This window comes from Bos mutus, chromosome 9, assembly GCF_027580195.1.
Source record: "Bos mutus isolate GX-2022 chromosome 9, NWIPB_WYAK_1.1, whole genome shotgun sequence".
NCBI classification, from domain to species: Eukaryota; Metazoa; Chordata; class Mammalia; order Artiodactyla; family Bovidae; genus Bos; species Bos mutus.
The window spans coordinates 54,360,845-54,375,153 of NC_091625.1; positions in this window are offsets into that span (position 1 = coordinate 54,360,845).

Consider the following 14,309-nt stretch of genomic DNA (forward strand, 5'->3'; position numbering starts at 1 on the left):
CAGACTTGCCTTGTTATTCACAGTGGTTGCACCTTGCATAGATTTATACACTGAGGTTTTTACACACTGACGTTTAGCAGAGTGTTGACCGCATTCCTCCAGTGCATAAAGTGATGTGCAAACCACATGCCAATCGGTTATATTCAATGCCTCAACTTGGACATTGCTGCTTTTAAACAAAGATGACGTCAGGAGCATGCTGGAAAAAGGATGAAGTGTAGCCTAGAAGAGGAAAAAGGAAATACAGGATGGATAAGGCTGTAGAATGCTGAGATAAGCAAAAGTAAAACAGTAGTACAAAGGCTAGATTATAAGTCCTAAAACAAATTCAATCTCATTTTCTTATTCTATTTTCTATTTCCTGACACATTTATTGTCATACTCAATCCATAATGTTTTCTAGATATTTTATTTTCTCAATCTTTTTAAACTAGTATTAAGGATTAGTTCTAGGAAGAGCCTTTTTGGGTTCCTGACTTCACGTGAGCTAAGACTTTCCTTTAAGACTGCAAATAATGACCTCTGGCTTGTCATGTATTGACGATTTTATATTAGTCACAAATTGAGGAAATATTAAATTAGGGACAGGTGAGGGTATATGATAAATAGATAACAAATCCATTCTCCCCACATGTGAATGAAGCAAGTTGTCATGAGGGCAGGGAGGATGTAGACCTGGTGAGGGAATTTCCCTCCCACAGTATACTCTGTGAGATACATTTGTTTTATAAACCCTCCAAAGGTGGTAGATCACCTTGGAAGAAAACAAGCAATAGTAGCCACACTGTAACCATAATGCTTTCCCTATCTCACCTTGGTATACTGAAGACAGTCTCTCTCTCTCTATAAAACTTGGGCATTTGCCCTATGGTAATCTCAGTTCAGCTGATATGTCAACTTATGGTCTGGAAATGCAAGTATATCTGATGAGTGAAGCGTGGCCCTTTATTATAGTAGTGTGAAGAATGAAAATTGATTTTGGATTATGTGGTTTCTCCCTTCTACAATTTTATGCCCTAGATTTTAATGTAATTTTTGATAAGTAAGTATACTTAGGTCAGATCATGGAAGTAGTAAGTGATGAAGTCAGAATTTGCATCAATAGCTTGACTCCCAAATTTCCTGTTATCCTGTGTCTTCTCATTAGAAGGAAATACTTAATCTTTTGAGGACATGAACATCTTCAAGTAATAAGATTGCTCTTTATAGAGTAATGTGCTTTTTATTCATGAAAAGATGCCATGCAATGTAGAAGATTCACACATTTTAGGAATGAATATTTGATTCAAAATGAGACTTTCTCCTGAGAAGGCAAAATGGAGGCTTTATTTTTCTTCTTTCTGCAGGCCAAGAAAATTGTTTTAAATGGTGTTGTATTCAAAAAGGAAGAGGCAGATAAATAAGGTTGATTTTAAGGGACTAAACAGTATTATAAACTCAAGGTCAGCAACAACAGAACAACAAGAGCAATCATTGTGCTCTTTTGTGATTAGATTGTTTAATATACCTCCTCTTTCAGAGACCTGCATTTTAAAATAATCATCTTCTATTCAGTTAGCATGGTAATATTTTATTTTTCCACTTGTGTTACTGATATTTTAATATTTATTTTTTCTATTTTTCCTTTAGTAACTGTAACCTCAAAGGAATCATTTAAGTATGGATATATCTGGACAATACAATGTACATGATTTAGAAAATTTTAAATACCTTATTTAAGGCACATGTCACCATGATTTTCATATCAACCACATCCTCTTGTTAAGATAGTACTAATCCAGGTTTATGTGTCTGGGGAACTCAATATTCTGATTCTGTGGACATAATCTTAGATTCAAAATCTTAGATACTTTCTCATTCCCTGGTGGCTCAGAGGTTAAAGTGTCTGCCTAAAATATAGGAGACCTGGGTTTGATCCCTGGGTCAGGAAGATGCCCTGAAGGAAATGGCAACACACTCCAGTATTCTTGCCTGGAGAATCCCGTGGATGAAGGAGCCTGGTAGGCTGCAATCCATGGGGTCGCAAAGAGTCAGACACCACTGAGTGACTTCACTTTCACTTGAATTCCATAATGTAATTATTGAAACAATTAGGAGAACAGCACAATGAGCAAACTTTCAAAACATAAAATGCTATGAGTTTGTAAAGTCCACTATGTCATTGACTAAATTTCAGAAGCTATCAAATAAATTTAGACCAGATCATTTTGATCTAGATTGTTTCTCCCACAGAGAAATACAAGAGGTTTCTCTTCTGCCAGTGGGTAGCTTTTAAAAATATATAAAAATTCCCTTTTTGTAGATAGATCACCCCCTTCCCATCTTACAATCATTGAACTGTCACATTAGTGACAGCATGCACACTTTCTCTTGGAAACATAGCAAAAGTTATAACATTTTCCCCCAGCATAGTCTGATAATGACAGAGAAGTCAGGAAATTTGGAAACCTTGTAAGGATCAATGAGAAATGAACATGAAATTACTTTGCAAATTATAAATTTCTGTTTACATATAAATATCACCATTCTTCTTCTTTTCATTATCATTGCTACCACTACAACTATTATTACTACCACCACCACAGTTAATATTTGGATTTTATAAAGTCCAAAGTGATCTAAAATGTCCTTTTGTCCATGAAAGGATTAGTAGCATGGTTTGATAATAGGCCTTGTATATTAGAGATAAGTACCTGGATTCTGACCCTACGTTGAACATCTGTGAGAAAGTGAAAGTTAGTCACACAGAGGAAGTTCCACTGAGTTGTAATGAAACTCACATGTGATGAGATTTTGTGAGGCTATGCAAAGAACAATGACTAGAACAGGACAGCTTCCAGGAAATGTTCACTGAAAAATTACCAGATGAAACTTTTCTAAGGATGAAATATAGAGCAATCTTATTGAACACCCATGATATTCAGTAGAGAACTTACTGTATAGTAGTTAGCATTTAAAAGGATTAGCATTAAAGAATCCGCCTGCAATGCAGGAGACACAGGATACACAGGTTCGATCCCTGGGTTGGGAAGATCCCCTGGAGAAGAAAATGGCAACCCACTCCAATATCCTTGCCTGGAAAGCCCCATGGACAGAGAGGCTTGTCCAAAGCAGGCTACAGTCCAGGGAGTCACAAAGACTTAGTTGGACACAGCTAAGCACACAGGCAAGGCAGTTAGCATTTAAGCAACATAAGCCACATCCATCCCTGCTTAAGACCCTGTCTTATTCCTGTTTTTTCTGAAGTTGGATGTGGATAGGGACAAACTTTTCTAAAATTCAAGGGTGGGGGCCGTCACCCTTCTCTTATATGAGGAAAAAGAGAAGAGAATACCCTTACACACACACACACACACACACACACACACACACACACACAAAGGGAAAGGAACACATTTTATAAAAGCAAAAGTTCTGAATCACTTTCATACTCACTTACAAAAGCTCCTACCCTTCAGCACCATAGTCTATTAATGTTCTCAACTGTGACCCCCATCAGTGCTTCTTTTTCTTGGAAGTAGAATATGGAGGACTTGAATTCAGCTAGAGAGATCAAAGTTTTCCATTAATAACCGTGACCCAAGCTCCAGTGATGCCACATGGAAAAGGAAAGAAATGAACTGAGAGATAATGCAGAGGAATAAATAAAGATTGGAGAGAGTCAAAGAATAAAAAGAAGGAAAAGGGTGACATCATTCATATGACATGGGTATAATAGGAATACAAAAAGTATGCAATAATTTGAACATGTTGAGAGAAGTCTAATTTTGGTTTTGCTGAATCTAAGTGCTCGTATAGCACTGAGGTAGGGCTATGCAGCTGATCACAGTAAAAAGAGACATATGCTTAATATGAGCTGTTGGAATTAAATAGATTTTAAAGTGATCTGCTTGGAGGTGCCTTTAGATACCTTAGGAAGTAATTAGTGAAGAGGTCAACATAAAGGAAATAGAAAGTTTAGGATAAAATTTGAAGGCAAGTCTGACATTCAGATGCATAAAATGGATGAAGGGTCAGCAAAAACAGAAAGTGGTAAGAGAAAAGTGAGATTTCTAGGGTTCAGTGGGTTTTGTAGCTTGCTGGGTTATGTGATATTGTGATTTATAATAAGAAATATATATATTTGATTTTTTCACCCATTCCTGGCACAGAGCTCCAAAAACTCTTGGAATTTCCTAAGTGGTGATAGAGATAAAAGTATCTTTTGGTACATTAATGAGGTGACTTTTGGAATACACCTAAGGGTAGGGGTTGGTTGCCAGAAAAACTAACCAAGTGGTTAGAGGGTTGGACATTTCTATTCCACCTTCTGACCTGGAGACTGGCTGGGGGTTGGGGTGCTGCTGGAGACTGAATTTAATCATCAGTGGTCAATGATTTAATCAATATTGTCTATGTAATGCTAAGGCACTTTGGTCTTGTCCAGCTCTTTGCAACACTATGGACTGTAGCCTACCAGGCTCCTCTGTCCATGGGATTCTCTAGATAAGAATACTAGAGTGGGCTGCCTTGTTCTCCTCCAGAGGATCTTCCAGACCCAGGGATCAAACTCACATCTCTTATGTCTCCTGAACTGGCAAGCAGGTTCTTTAACACTAGCGCTACCTGGGAAGCCATCTTCCATAAAAACCCAAAAAAAGAGCGATTTTGGAGAACTTCCTGGTTGGTCAACACATGGAGATTCAGACAGTGGTGCCCTCAGGGTCTGAAGCTTCATGCCCTTTCCCTGTACCCTGCTCTAAGCATATCTCTCATCTGGCTATTGTGAGTTATCAGTTCAGTTCAGTTGCTCAGTCATGTCTTGACTCTTTGCAATTCCATGGACCACAGCACACCAGGCTTCCCTGTCCATCACCAACTCCCGGAGTTTACCCAAACTCATGTCCATTGAGTCGGTGACGCCATCCAGCCATCTCATCCTCTGTTGTCCCCTTCTCCTCCTGCCCCCAATCCCTCCCAGCATCAGAGTCTTTTCCAATGAGTCAACTCTTCACATGAGGTGGCCAAAGTACTGGAGTTTCAGCTTTAGCATCATTCCTTCCAATGAACACCCAGGACTGATCTCCTTTAGGATGGACTGGTTGGATCTTCTTGCAGTCCAAGGGACTCTCAAGAGTCTTCTCCAACAACATAGTTCAAAAGCATCAATTCTTTGGTGCTCAGTTTTCTTCACAGTCCAACTCTCATATCCATACATGACCATTGGAAAAACCATAGCCTTGACTAGATGGACCTTTGTTGGCAAAGTAATGTCTCTGCTTTTCAATATGCTATCTAGGTTGGTCATAACTTTCCTTCCAAGGAATAAGTGTCTTTTAATTTCATGGATGCAATCATCATCTGCAGTGATTTTGGAGCCCCCCAAAATAAAGTCATCCACTGTTTCCCCATCTATTTCTCATGAAGTGATGGGACCAGATGCCATGATCTTTATTGTGAGTTATATCCTTTCCTAATAAACTGATGACCTACTGAGTAAAATGTTTCTCTGAGCTCTTGAGTCACTCTAACAAATTAATCAAACACTAGGATGAGGTCCTGGAAATCTGGACCAGAAATAACAACCTGGATTTGCATTTGGCATCTGAAGTGAGATGGGAGGCAGTCTTATAGGACTGAGCCTTTACCCTGAGAATATGATGCTATTTCTGGGTAGAGAGTGTCAGAATTGAGTTGAGTAGCATGCCCTGCTTGTGTCAGAGAATTGTTGGTGGTGTGCGGAGACACTTCCATGTTGCAATTTGGGTGCAGAACTCTTAGAAATGCCATAACAAAATATTTAGGCTGGGTGGCTTAAACAGCAGAAATTTTTTTTCTCACTATTCTTGAAGCTGGAAGTCCAAGATCAAGATGTCAGTAGGTCTGGATTCATCTGAGGCTTCTCTCCTTGATTTAAAGGCAGGTGGCTGCCTTTTTACTGTGTCCCTTGGAGTCTTTTCTCTGTGCACAGGGATCTCTGGGGTTCCTTTGTGTTCTCATATCTTCTTCTTATAAGGACATTAGATTATATTAGGACCACCCTAGTAGCCTCATTTTAACAGAATCACCTTTTTAAAGGTACCTATGTCCAAGTACAGTCATATTTTGAGGTACTTGAAGTTTAGAGCTCAACTTATGAATTTCAAGGGGACATAATTTGATCCATAATGGCAGGAGACAAAGAAAAGCATTTAAAGCAAAGCATAATGAAGCATATCTACCACTAATTTTGGAGAGATCAAGGAGAAAGGGATTTTAAAACATAAGCTATGGAATTCATGAACAAAATGGTTTATTAGTGTGACAAAGATACCAGACTGAATGTGAAGGTTATAGATGTGAAGGGAAATGAAGACATGTATATGGTCATTTGAGAGTATTACCAGACTGAAAGGACATGTTTTTTTCTTTTTGAATACAAAGGTCAGAGTGCTCTGAGTGGAAGAAGCTGACATGCAAAGACAGATATGGCTGATGGAAAGGGCATTTTAAGGAAAAAGCTTAGGAAGTAAAGGGACTTAAATTGCAGGATTTTTTTAAAGTGTGGGAAGGAGAAATTGAATAAGTTCATGACAGCTGGTCAGTTTTCATTCCAATCCCAAAGAAAGGCAATGCCAAAGAATGTTCAAAATACCACACAATTGCACTTATTTCACATGCTAACAAGATAATGCTCAAAATCCTTCAAGCTAGGCTTCAACAGTGTGTGAACTGAGAACCTCCAGATGTACAAGCTGGATGTAGAAAAGGCAGAGGAACTGAGGTCAAATTGCCAACATTTGTTGGATCAAAGAGAAAGCAAGGGAATTCCAGAAAAATATGTACTTCTGCTTCATTGGCTATGAGAAAGCCTTTGACTGTATGGATCACAACAAATTGTGGAAAATTCTTAAACAGATGGAAATAACAGAGCACCTTACCTGCCTCCTGAGAAACCTGTATGCAGGACAAAAAAACAAGAGTTAGAACCAGACATGGAACAATGAACTAATTCAAAATTGGGAAAGAAGTATTTTAAGGTTGTATATGTCATCCTGCTTATTTAACTTCCATGCAGAGTAGGTCATGTGAAATGCTGGGCTGGATGAATCACAAGCTAGAATCAAGACTGCTGGGAGGAATATCAGCAACCTCAGATATGCAGATGATACCACTTTAATGACAGAAAGCGAAGAGGAACTAAAGAGCCTCTTGATGAAAGTGAAAGAGGAGAGTGAAGATGGCTTAAAACTCAACATTCAAAAACCTAAGATCGTGGCATCTGGTCCCATCAGTTCAGTTCAGCTCAGTTTAGTTGCTCAGTCATGTCTGACTCTTTGCAACCCCATGAATCACAGCATGCCAGACCTCCCTGTCCATCACCAACTCCAGGAGTCCACCCAAACCCATGTCCATTGAGTCAGTGATGCCATCCAACTCATCCGGTCCCGTCATTTCATGGCAAGTAGATGGGGACAAAGTGGAAGTGGTGACAGATTTCATTTTATTGGGTTCCAAAATCACTGTGGACAGTGACTGCAGCCACAAAATTCAGAGATGCTCCTTGGAAGAAAAGCTATGACAAACCTAGACAGCGTATTAAAGAGCAGAGGCATCATTTTGCCAACAAAGGTCCGTTTAGTCAAAGCTATGGTTTTTCCAGTAGTCACATATAGATGTGAGAGCTGGACCATAAAGAAGGCTGAATGCCAAAGAGTTGATACTTTCAAACTGTGGTGCTGGAGAAGACACTTGAGAGTCCCTTGTACAGCAAGGAGTTCATACTAGTCAGTCCTAAAGGAAATCAACCTTGAATATTCATTGGAAGGACTGATGCTTAAGCTCCAATACTTTTGCCACCTGATGCAAAGAGTGGACTCAATGGAAAAGACCCTGATGCTGGGAAAGATTGAGGGCAGGAGGAGGAGGGGGCAACAGAAGATGAAATGGTTAGATGGCATCACTGATTCAATGCACATGAATTTGAACAAACTCAAGGAGGTAATGAAGGACAGGGCAGCATGGCGTGCTGCAGTCCACTGGGTTGCAAAGATCTGGACATGACTTAAAAACTGAACAACAAAAAGTGGATCTCAGCATTCATAGTAAAGTAGGCTACTAGGTCATTTTCAAAAACTGAAAAGTGTTTGCTCTTCTGTGACAGGTTTCTTTCACTTATCAACTTGTACAAGGAATCTAAAATGGTCAAACACAGAAACCAGTAGAATGCTATAGTCAGTGCCTGGGGAGAGAGGGAAATGGAGTTTCAGCTTTTCGAGATAATTATGTTCTAGAAATCTGCTGTACAACAATGACCCATTAGTTACAACAGTGTATTATACACTTAAAAATTTGTAAAGAGGGTAGTTCTGGTGTTAAGTATTCTTACACACAAAAATAAGCGGTGCACGTCCAGCTGTTTGTGTGTGTTTGTGTGCTCAGTCACGTCTGACTCTTTACAACCATGTGGACTATGCCCACCAGGCTGCTCTGTCCATGGGAGTTTCCAGGCAAGAATACTGGAGAATGTTGCCATTTCCTCCTTCCAGGGGATCTTCCTGACCCCAGGGATCAAACCCACATCTCTTGCATCTCCTGCATTGGCAGGCAGATTCTTTACCACTCACTACTCCACCTGGGAAACTTAGTGGTAAAGCAAATGAATGAGAAGAGGAGTAATGGGAGGAACAGAAAAGAAGTTAAAAGTAACACTGATGTGGAGACGGTCTAATAGGAGGGAATGAATGAGAGTTTGAAAACAGGAAAATGTATTCAGAGCCATGTTTGGTGGAATGCTGGAGAAATAATAAGGATATAATGTTCTTATGCATCAGAAGAAACAATGTTAATAACATTATGAATTTCACAGATTTGGTAAATAAAGGAAAGTAGATTAATTTTACTGAAAAGTTAGGGAAAGAGGAACTAATATCAAGCAGCTGACATTCATAGACGTAATCACCTGTTTGTTTTTTTTTTCCCGTCTCTCTAATGGCCCTGCTCATATAATAAACCATATTAGGAGCTAACGGGTTATTTTATACCAATACCTCATCTTTGCATGATCTGAGTGGTTTTCCGTATAAACTTTTGATGTAAATTTTAATAAGCTGAACACACATAGCCTTAGGAAAGTTAATTTATTTCTAAGAAATTCTTTAATAGCTATTACAAAAACTAAGAAAAAAACAGACCTTAAAAAAAAGATTAAGGCTGATTTATCTGCCTCAGAAAATGCAAGCTAACTGAAAATACAAAATGCCTTAATGCATGGAAATTGTTGTCATAAAAGTGAATTATCTCAGTGGCTATGCATTCAGAGAGTTGTAAATAATGCTATTCACTCATAACACATTTTAAACTGGAAAAAAATTATAGACATCTCCCACTAAGAGAGATAGCCTCTTTGTTACTATAATATAGACACGCTAAATGACAGAAAATCACAACACAGTAAGTCTAAAAGCTCACGAGGTCATGTCTACATTATGCTAGTAATAGGATATAGGTTAAAAATTTATATTGTACCCATGCTGCCTATTCTCATTCTATTATACAATAATGTAACTAAAACAGATAAATAGATTTTTATCTGCAGTTACCTGGAATTAGAAAAATTTGATACATAATCACACTCACAAAGAGATAAATTCAACAGAAACACACATTCACTTCCAGTGTGGTTCAGAAGCATAAAGAAAAAGTGTCAACCCCGTTTCCTCTCTCTCTGATCTGTTTTCCCTCAGAGACTACTTCCACTAGGCAGCTGAAAGAAAAACTAAATTTAACTAATCCAGTAATCTTAGCTCAAGTTAATCACGTTAAACCACTCTTTAAGTAATTCATCTCTTTGGAATACAAATATTTCTTTTCCGATTTTTATCTCTTCCCTTTTGAGAGATGGCAGCATGACTTATGCAATCTCGTGTCAAGACACTCAGGCCGGGACCCACATGGAGTCCTTTGTGTCCTCCAGGATCTTGCCTGGGAGGGCCTTGGACTGGTCATCTCTGTGGTCTGGTAAGGTGTGACCACGTTTCACCCTGTGTGTGCCAGGCACTGGGAACTACTGCTGGAGACTGGCTACAGATATTTGGGCTGGGTCTTCAAGTATATAGCTCCAATAGCTCCATCATGAACCTGCAGATTTTATAGATCATCTACTGTTCCTCTGATCACATCTGCCTCCCCTCACAGGGGATTCAGAGACTCCCAGAGCCTCAGACAAGTAAAGACCTACAGAAACATGTTTACCTCTTCAAGTCTATCAATCTCCCTACCTCTGGCCATTGCCACTGAGCCACGTTTACACCACATTGGACCCAGAGAATTTTCCCAGGGGTTTGTGGCCTCCATGACACAGTTCTCATGGAATGATGCCACTTACCACACTGTTTCCAAACTCTAGCCTACAAGTATGAATGTTTCTCAAACTCTTAACTTCAAGTTTTGGTGCTGAGTGGGAAGACAAGGTAGGTACTTTAACCCTGAAACTACTTCATCTTACCTACCTCAGGGAACTAAGACATATGACCTAATCATCATAGGCAGATGGAATGTCTTCTGTACCATATGAAAGGAAATCTGTAGCAGGAGTCTCAGATTTATTTCTTCGCGTACTAAAAAAATTAAGAAAACTGCTGCTGCTGCTAAGTTGCTTCAGTCTTGTCTGACTCTGTGCGACCCCATAGACGGCAGCCCACCAGGCTCCCCCATCCCTGGGATTCTCCAGGCAAGAACACTGGAGTGGGTTGCCATTTCCTTCTCCAAGAAAACTGGTGTTTGTCTAAAAAAGCTTAGATATCTAGATAATTGTTTTTCATCAAAATACTATTTAAACATCATAAACTGAGTACAGCTGTTACTTCATTCCCTTTGCATCCCTGCTGTATTGACTGTTAATCTTCACATACAAACTCAAAGGGTTACTTCTAACAGACTAGCAAGATAATCGTGAACTCATTACAGAAAAAGAAAAAAAAAAGGTGCCTTAAAACATTTCAAAATATTAGTTTCATTACACTGAATAATAAAATTGTAGAATTAGAGTGTTGATTTGAACTTGTAATCTGTTATTTACCAGTTTCTTTTGGACTTTTCACTAACTCCATTTGAATTAAGAAAATCAAGCAAGCAAGGTTCACATCTGTCATTTTCTATTGTCTATGCACTGCTTGGGCTAAATCTAGAATTGAGTCTCTATGTAATGAGTTGTTCTTGAGAACAAGATGGATGATACACTAACAGTACAATGAAAAAACAAAATGTTAATACTCAGTTTTTTAATGTGCAGAAAGATTCTGTTAACACCAGTCTATTAATTATCTACATTTATTTCATGCTGTTCTTACAGAAATCTGGTCTCCGTTAGTCTCTCATGTGTCTATATCTTCTTTATCCATCACCTTCACACTAAATTTGGCCTTTATAACCTATATTGGTCATGCATATTTTTCAGTCTTTCAGTATCATTTCTGTATTAATTATCAACAACTTTATCACTTTACCATATGTTATTTGTCAGAAGGTTATTAAGTCCACCCCACAGTTAAGTGGGGGAGAGAGTAAGCTCTGCCTCTTGACAGGAAGAATATCATGTAGTTTGTGGATACAGCACTTTCCTACAGGGAACAACTTTTTCCTCATAATAATGCACATGACTATTATAGTGCTGTCCTGAACCCAGAGGTTAGTGTGTGATCAAACCAAGCCAATGACTTTTATTCACCAGACAGTGGTGGTCAATTCCAGAGTTAACTACTGAAGATCTCTTACCCTTCAACCCAAGAGATATATTCACTTGTATCTGTCATAATCCCCTTATAGGTACACTCTGTGCTCTCCTGAATCTTTGTTTGTTCTCCAGATTTCTCTGCCTGAAATATATGTCTAAATAATTTGCCCATCTTATCACATCTTCTTAATCTTTGTGTATAAGATCCTAATACCTCTTTGAGTTCTAGCTCAGAGCCTGAAAAAAAGTGAAAGTGTTAAGTTGCTCAGTCATGTCTGACTCTTCGGGACCCCCATGGACTCAGCCAGGCTCCCTGTCCATGGAATTCTCCAGCCAAGAATACAGGATTGGGTAGCCATTCTCTTCTCCAGGGGATCTTCCTGACCCAGGGTTCAAACCTGGGTCTCCTGCATTGCAAGCTGATTCTTTACAATCTGAGCCACAAGGGAAGCTCAAAACCTACCTCATGTTAAAGTTTTCTGTATTAAGAATATCTTGCCCAATTTTCCCATCCTCTTATAATCTCTTAGCATAGCTTTTAATGCAGCCATTTCCTTAGCAATCAGCTTCACACAGGTACAACCTGATAGCACCTTCCCTTAGCTGTAACAGTTATCTTTTACTTTCTGTCCCAAGCTTCTCTGACACAAGATATCTATGGGAACCAATCTGGCCACTTACTCATGTGCAACCGGGAAGTATTAGTGAGTTAATGTCCCAGTGGGCAACTATGGATCAGTGGAGAGAACATAGCTGTTATTAAGTTCTGATCTTTTTTTGTCCCTCAGACAGGTAGTTCTGGAACACAACCTTCATGGCTCTACAAATGGTCCAGGTAGACTTTAGCCAAGTTTTCTGCAGTGGTGACTAATTCAAGAATGTACTCTGGAGTTGGCTTTTCCTCCTTAACCATTTCGATCTGCCTTCTCTGCCACTCCTCTTGCCTGGGATTATTTCTGAAAATAAACTACCTGCCTATTTGTAACAGTTTCAGCCTCTGTTTCAAGAAGATACCTTGAGTACAACATTCTCCCTGACAACTGATGGAAAACAATCACGTCTTTCCTCTTTATCAGAGGAGGCCTTTTATGTTGCTCTTATTATGCCTTCTTGTACTCATCTGTGACTTCCCTGGTAGCTCAGATGGTAAAAGCATCTGCCTACAATAGAACCTGGGTTCTATCCCTGGGTTGGGAAGATCCCCTGAAAAAGGAAATGGCAACCCACTCCAGTACTCTTGCCTGGAAAATCCCATGGACGGAGGAGCCTGATAGGCTACAGTCCATGGGGTCACAAAGAGTCAGACACGACTGAGTGACTTCACTGTACTCATCTGTAAGATTCTTTAAATTGGAAACTATGTGCAATTCATCTTCATAGTCATGATGCTTACCCCAGGGTTTTCCACATCATAGGTTTTCAATCATTTCTTGAACAAAGACATAACTTTTAAATTCCTTAAAAGTAGATGACATAGCGGAATACATATGCATGTTGTCTGCAAAACCATCTAAGTATCTTCTTTGTGAAATGTGCACCATAAACATTTGGTCAATGATTCAAATCAAATTCAGATTATTTAAAATTAAACTCTGAAAGACTCTGGCAATCTCAGTTTTTAGAGGCATCTCTTCTGGAAGATTACAGCCATAGATTTATGGAGAACTTTCAGGAATTTTATGGACTTAAGAAGCTCAAAGCACCTTGCGTGTATCAACTGAAGCTGTGCCTATATGACATCAGGAAAAAATAAATTAGCAAATAATCAGATTAATATAAAAGTGAAAAATACTATGTTAAAATAGAAACCAGTCCCATATTTCCCCTTGACTTTATAATATTCTGCACTACTGAGGGAGACTTGCTCACAAGACGTCTACTTGTATTGGTTGGTCATGTCCCAGAACTACAAAGTTAACAGTTTTCATTTTAATGAGTCATAAGGCATAACTATTTTCCATGTTCCCATTTGACTTTCTTAAAACTTATTTCCCACACATAGCAACTAAAATATTTCCAAATGTACATCAAAACGTGCTATCACTCTGCTTAAAGCAAAGGATGTTAGAACAAACCCACCTCCTTACCTTGAACTATACAGGCCTGCGTTGCCTATCCCACTTCATACCATACTCAGTCTTGGTTACTGGGCTAGTCATAAGTCCTCTGTTCTCTAATATTCCTACTATTTCTCATTTGGGGGTCTCCACCTCCTATCCGTAGTGCTCTTCTATCCTTTTGCTTGTCTGAGTCTTTATCATCCTTCAGTTTTAGCTCAGTGTTACCTCCTTAAGATAATTCTTCCCTGACAACCACAACCAAAGAAACCAGACTTAACCACTTTCTTCACAGCACCTTTTACATGTTGATATTAAATTATATATTGATTTGTTATTATCAGTTTTCCTTGTCTGTCTCTGCCCCCAAGGTCCATGAGAGCTGGGACCTTGTCTTTTGCATGCATTGTTATATCTCTAGTGATCTGCCCATAATAGGTGGTCTTCAATAAAGCTCTGTTGAATAAATGAATGAGAAGCAGTCTAGCATGGTAGAAAATCATGGGGCTTTGGAGACAGACTGGTTTTGAAAATCAGACTTACTGCCCACTGGCTATCTA